The sequence below is a fragment of the Trifolium pratense genome, linkage group LG2 (assembly GCF_020283565.1).
Source record: "Trifolium pratense cultivar HEN17-A07 linkage group LG2, ARS_RC_1.1, whole genome shotgun sequence".
In the NCBI taxonomy this organism is placed as follows: Eukaryota; Viridiplantae; Streptophyta; class Magnoliopsida; order Fabales; family Fabaceae; genus Trifolium; species Trifolium pratense.
The window spans coordinates 69134886-69142062 of NC_060060.1; the positions used below are offsets into that span (position 1 = coordinate 69134886).

A 7177-nucleotide genomic window follows, 5' to 3' on the forward strand; every position below is an offset into this window, starting at 1 on the left:
TAGAGTTTGTAAATAGTGAATGCTCTGGTAATGTAACATCGAGTCGGGGTTACGCTTGGATTTCATCGTATATCGGTGTTACCTTTTTGTTATGCTAGTTCTTGTATAAGTGACATCCTTAGGGATGAATATGGCTTATGGCTTATATATGTATATATATGCATGCTTGGTTTGAAATGAATCCGCTGTTGCTTTTCATGTTAAATTTCATGATGCTCTGTGTGTATGCTTGTGTTTTAATTACCGCGTGGCACTCTGCCTTTACACTTGTTGAAAAGTTTTTAAAATTACGTTTTTAAGGGTAGTATGGGTTAGGGTGTTTGATGCAATATTTCTGCAAGTGCACAGACCTATCGTGTAGTTATAAAAGATTATCGATCCCACAGGGACTATTTCTTCAACAATTCGCTTATGTTTTTAATATATTGTAAGGTTAAGGCTAATAATTAATTGTAAAGGGAAATAAGACAATAAAATAAGATTTAAATAATAAGGTTTAATTAAACTGGAATGTTACTTTTAGTCGCTTCAAAGGATTCGGTAATTAAATTGTGTTCAGAAAAATGTTTCTTTTTAATAAAATAATATTGATTTACAGATACGTCTCTCACACTCTCGCGCTATTGAGTTATATCATATAAAAATAAAGTAAATGTTTAACTGTCACTGTTTCATTTACTTAAGAAAATATTGTTTGAAAATCAATATAATTTAATTAGAAAAGAATCTAGTTTTCACAAAACAATATTAATTTAAAAATATAGGTCTCACGCCGTCGCGCTATTGAACTGATATTATATTTCATAAAATCAATGCTTCACTCTTGCTCTCACATTTATTTATAAAATACTTTTTGAAAACTAATATAGTTTAATTAACTTTAAAGAGCTGTCGCGGTGTTTAAAGTTAATGTCCAGTTTTTACTATCTAGTACAAATCTCACACTGTCGCGCTGTTGATTTATACCTTAGTTAATTTTCACTGTCGTGCAAAATTATAGTCTATCGTTTATTTAAAAACTGATACAGAAAACTAGTTTGAAAATAAAAGTAACAATTCAATTACCAAACCCAAATCAGCTCCTTAATTTACATTCCAGTTATATAAAATTAGCCTGACATAATTATAAATGAAGACTTCATAAAATAATAAATAATTAAATTGGATAAGATCATAACAGTACGTTGAATAAAAAATAAAACTGGAAAGAGTAAATCAAATGGCAGTGAATAATAGGAACTGGAAATTTAAATAACAGTACGGAATTAAATTGGAATTGAAATTAACTTAAATTAAAAACTGAATGTAACTTACAGAGTTGGAACCGGAACTGGAATTGAAATCACAAGCTACACTTTAAATGCTCAGAAAATATTAAACTGTTTTGCTCTTAGCTCTAAAATTGCGTGTGTTCCGGCCCAAGAAAAATACATTGAGTGATGGTATGTATTTATAGGCACGAACAGAAAATATCTAGACTTAAACTTGGACCGCAAAAATAGGAGCTTGCACCGGAAGGTTAGGAACTTGCACCAAAAGAAAAGCAACTTAAGAACACACGTGCTCCGAAACTTGAGGACGAAGGCTTATGACTGTGGCAAAATAGCATGTGGCAGTTGCTTAAATGTAGTAGTGGCAGGTGCCTTGTAATGCATGGCTGGCGCCATATTTTTATGAAGTGTGGCTGGCGCCATGCTTTTATTATGTGTGGCCGGCGCCACATTTTGGTTGTGTGTGGCCGGCACTGTTCGTCCAATTTTCTTTTGGGCTTGCACTTCCATTGATCCAATGTGTTTTTGAACACTTTGCATTTATTTTGTGGCTTTTTATTTTGAGATAAGTTCCTTAAAATACCTGTAATACACAATAAAAATAATAATAATACTACTAAAGTGCAAAGAAAATAATAAAATACTTAACTAATATTATAAAATAAATACTATATTTTTCAGTGTTATCAAACTCCCCTAAACTTGAACCATTGCTTGTCCTCAAGCAAAAAGATATATCATTTAGTGATAGAGAAAACAAAACAAAAGACATCCTAAAGTCACATATTTAATCTCAACCAAATTAAACAAGTTAGTTTATTTATCCTACTAAAAATATCATGAAAACACAAATCAAATATGATCATGAATTTCTTCCTTATATAGACCGTTCCGAACTATTTTGCCATACCCGAACTTAACTTTCATTTCTTCTTTCGTCATCCTTTTTTAACCCTTGGTAATCACATTAAGCCCGTTATCTATTTCACACACACATGGTAGAAAGTCTGTTAGTGATTATGACCCGATTCTTTTTTTCATATTACTTATTGTCTTTTTAGCATAGGATAGTTTTATATCTTAGAGGTATTTCGCAGTTGGGCTAAATGACCGGGTGAGGGTCACCTGACTTAGAATGCGTATTCCCTTTTCAGATTTATACTACCTTTATTATTATATATTTTTTCGGAGTCATTCACTTATATTCATCGACTATACTACTTAGATAGTGATCGTAGATGGTGCCGACTACCTATGGGTTTACTCAAGGATTAGTAAAGTGTTAAGAAATTTAAGCTGGGTTCTGGCAAATATCCAAATTGATCTACATAATTAAGAAATTTATGGTGTTAAAATGATATAGCTAGTATAAAAATATACTCACAAGAAAATTTGGTCTTAATTACGTCAGAGACTTTGGAACATCAAAATTTTTTGTTTCTCAAAATTTTTTTGTTATGGCTCAAGATTTTGGAAAAATTAAAAATAACCCGAAAAAATTTATTTGCAAAAAGGGAAAGATAAACTAGAATAAAAATTATACTGAAAAGTAAATAATAGCAATAAAGTCCTCCCCTAAACTTAAATCCAACAGTGTCTTCAATGTTACGACTCAAGAGTAGGATTGGAGCGCGAAACCTGGAGATTCACGCCTGTATGCAGCTGATAGGTGCCAAGCGATCAATCTCTTTATTTGCTGATAAACAAATGAAAACAAAAATATTAAATTGAAAACTTGTGGGTTGCCTCCCACGCAGCGCTTTGTTTAACGTCGATAGCTCGACGACTCAAGAGTGCAAACACTCATGGTGGTTTTCTCGAGAATGACTCCTCGATCAAATTTTTAATACTTTTCGGTTTCCATGGCCACTTATCAAGCCATCTCACATATCCCTCACCTTTTCTTTTCTTTCTTCTGTGGAGTGGTTCACTCTCTTGAACTTGTGGCAGTGGTTCTGGGTCTATCTTGAGTATCAGATTTTCAAGTTTGGGTTCATTTCTTTCATCCACCACCTCACAGGCTACTTTCCCCTTCTTAACACTAATGATTTCACTAGTTTCATGGTCTTCTAATTTTCTCTTTTTATGCAGGACCTCAGATAAAGGTGCGTTAGTGTAGATATTTTCCAGTACCTCCACATACGTTTTAGACTGGGAGTCTACTTTAGCTTCTACAGATCTTTGCGGGAAAGGAATATGTGGGTTATAGGGAGGAGGAACAACATAAGGTGCTTCCTTCTCTACCTCTTTGACAACCTCCCTTTCGGGTGGTGTCGGTGGATTTTTCTCAATCTCTACTCTTTGCTCACCAGAACTTTCCTCAACCTCATTATTACTCTCTTCAACCTCAGTATCACTTTCCTTAGGATTTTCAATTTGTTTTTCTCTACTGGTTGTTACAACATCCACATGCTCCTCAAGGAAGGGTCCTAGAAGTTTTTGTTCAAACAGGGAGATTTGAGTCTCCAAGGCCATGCTGTGAGTCGCGAGGGACTCAATCGCATTGTTCAGCTGCCTAAGGGTTTCATTTTGGACATTTTGTATCTCTACAAAGTGCCCTATCATGGATTCTAGCCTTGAGTGAGTTAGCGTCGCATCGAAATCCTCCATTAATGTTTCAAAGTCGAAATTATGGGATTCTTGCGGTTCTTCAAAATGTTGAGATTGGTAGTTGTAGAGGTAATTTGGGTGGGAGTAAGTTAGTGTCGCATTGAAATTCTCCATTAATATTTCGAGGGCGGATTTATGGGAATATTGTGGTTCCTCAAAATACTGGGAGTGGTAGTCGTAGAGAAAATATGGGTGATCCATTCACCTAAGATTGAAACAAAGGTGCCTTAATCGTCACGGATTAAAAACTTAATTGCGAATTATTGACTAAATTAGTCCCCGGCAACGGCGCCAAAAACTTGATGCAATATTTCTGCAAGTGCACAGACCTATCGTGTAGTTATAAAAGATTATCGATCCCACAGGGACTATTTCTTCAACAATTCGCTTATGTTTTTAATATATTGTAAGGTTAAGGCTAATAATTAATTGTAAAGGGAAATAAGACAATAAAATAAGATTTAAATAATAAGGTTTAATTAAACTGGAATGTTACTTTTAGTCGCTTCAAAGGATTCGGTAATTAAATTGTGTTCAGAAAAATGTTTCTTTTTAATAAAATAATATTGATTTACAGATACGTCTCTCACACTCTCGCGCTATTGAGTTATATCATATAAAAATAAAGTAAATGTTTAACTGTCACTGTTTCATTTACTTAAGAAAATATTGTTTGAAAATCAATATAATTTAATTAGAAAAGAATCTAGTTTTCACAAAACAATATTAATTTAAAAATATAGGTCTCACGCCGTCGCGCTATTGAACTGATATTATATTTCATAAAATCAATGCTTCACTCTTGCTCTCACATTTATTTATAAAATACTTTTTGAAAACTAATATAGTTTAATTAACTTTAAAGAGCTGTCGCGGTGTTTAAAGTTAATGTCCAGTTTTTACTATCTAGTACAAATCTCACACTGTCGCGCTGTTGATTTATACCTTAGTTAATTTTCACTGTCGTGCAAAATTATAGTCTATCGTTTATTTAAAAACTGATACAGAAAACTAGTTTGAAAATAAAAGTAACAATTCAATTACCAAACCCAAATCAGCTCCTTAATTTACATTCCAGTTATATAAAATTAGCCTGACATAATTATAAATGAAGACTTCATAAAATAATAAATAATTAAATTGGATAAGATCATAACAGTACGTTGAATAAAAAATAAAACTGGAAAGAGTAAATCAAATGGCAGTGAATAATAGGAACTGGAAATTTAAATAACAGTACGGAATTAAATTGGAATTGAAATTAACTTAAATTAAAAACTGAATGTAACTTACAGAGTTGGAACCGGAACTGGAATTGAAATCACAAGCTACACTTTAAATGCTCAGAAAATATTAAACTGTTTTGCTCTTAGCTCTAAAATTGCGTGTGTTCCGGCCCAAGAAAAATACATTGAGTGATGGTATGTATTTATAGGCACGAACAGAAAATATCTAGACTTAAACTTGGACCGCAAAAATAGGAGCTTGCACCGGAAGGTTAGGAACTTGCACCAAAAGAAAAGCAACTTAAGAACACACGTGCTCCGAAACTTGAGGACGAAGGCTTATGACTGTGGCAAAATAGCATGTGGCAGTTGCTTAAATGTAGTAGTGGCAGGTGCCTTGTAATGCATGGCTGGCGCCATATTTTTATGAAGTGTGGCTGGCGCCATGCTTTTATTATGTGTGGCCGGCGCCACATTTTGGTTGTGTGTGGCCGGCACTGTTCGTCCAATTTTCTTTTGGGCTTGCACTTCCATTGATCCAATGTGTTTTTGAACACTTTGCATTTATTTTGTGGCTTTTTATTTTGAGATAAGTTCCTTAAAATACCTGTAATACACAATAAAAATAATAATAATACTACTAAAGTGCAAAGAAAATAATAAAATACTTAACTAATATTATAAAATAAATACTATATTTTTCAGTGTTATCAGTGTTACAATAGTGGTATCAGAGCAGGTCGGTTCGTGTGAACCAATTAGGACTTTTCTTTTCCCCGTATGAGCATGTGTAGGGAACACTGTTAGTACTTTCTAACGTCTAGTTGTGATTCGTTCAGGAATCATGGCTGCTGCGAGAACGAATGCTCAGATTGCGGAGGCTTTGGCCGCACTCACCAACATTGTGGTTAGAGATCATCAACCTGGAAGAGAGGTAGAGATGAGGTTGGAAAGGTTCATGAAGCAGAAACCGCCAACATTTACCGGAGGTTACAACCCGGATGGAGCTCACAAGTGGCTGGAGGAACTTGAGATAATTTTTGAAGCAATGGATTGTTCCGAGGAAGGGAAGACAACCCTTGGGACATATGTGTTGCGTGAGGAAGCGAACGTGTGGTGGAAGAACGCTAAGTTGAGGCTAGGACCCGGTGGTATGGCTATACCATGGGCAATGTTTAAAAGAGAATTTTTGGTTAAGTATTTTCCTGTGGATGTGAAGAACAAGAAAGTGGTGGAATTCATGGAACTGAAACAGGGAAATATGACGGTAGCTGACTATGCCGTCAAGTTTGAGACTTTGTGTGCGTTTAGCCCGCATTACAACACTATGGAAGCGGAGAACGACAAGTGTGTGAAGTTTGAAAGTGGTCTACGTCCAGACATTAAGCATATGATTGGATTTTCGCAGATAAGGGATTTTGCGACCCTTGTGAACAAAAGTAGGATCTGTGATGAGGATGGTAGAGCTAAGGTGAACTACTACAAGGCTGTGAACGACCGAAAAGGGAAAGGACAAGAGCGCGGGAAACCTTATGATAACCGCGGTAGGGGTAATACAAGTGGTGGTAAGAAGCCGGTGAATGGAAGTTGTTACAACTGTGGAGAAAGGGGTCATATGTCTTATGATTGCCCTAAGAAAGGAGATAGATGTAAGAATTGTGGAAAACTGGGCCACAAGACCGAAGTGTGTAGGACAAAGGTGGTGTGTTTCAACTGTGGTGAAGAAGGCCACAAGAGTCCGACTTGTAAGAAGCCCAAGAAGTTGATGGGCAAGGTGTTTGCTTTGAGTGGAGAGGATGCTAGCCTTGAGGACAATCTCATTAGAGGTACGTGTTTCATCTATGACACTCCTTTAATTGCGATTATAGATACGGGAGCGACGCATTCTTTTATTTCTTTGGATTGTGCGAAGCGTCTTGGTATTCCTTTAACGGATATGATGGGTAGGATGGAAATAGAAACTCCTGCTAATGGTTCAGTGATTACCCGACAAGTATGTCGTAACTGCCCCGTAACCATTTTTGATAAGCACTTTGGTATGGATTTAGTGTGTATTCCACTTAGTGGTAT

The 7177-nt window shown here is 35.5% G+C and overlaps 1 long non-coding RNA gene across 1 annotated transcript; it reads right to left on the reverse strand.

Moving 5' to 3' along the window:
* Positions 1 to 1252: 1252 nt before the first annotated feature.
* Positions 1253 to 5812, reverse strand: LOC123906434. The gene is made up of 2 exons (XR_006808913.1): positions 5175 to 5812; positions 1253 to 1854 (listed from the first exon to the last, which is right to left on the reverse strand). It is a non-coding gene; the product is annotated as an uncharacterized LOC123906434 (long non-coding RNA).
* Between the last annotated feature and the right edge of the window lie 1365 nt (positions 5813 to 7177).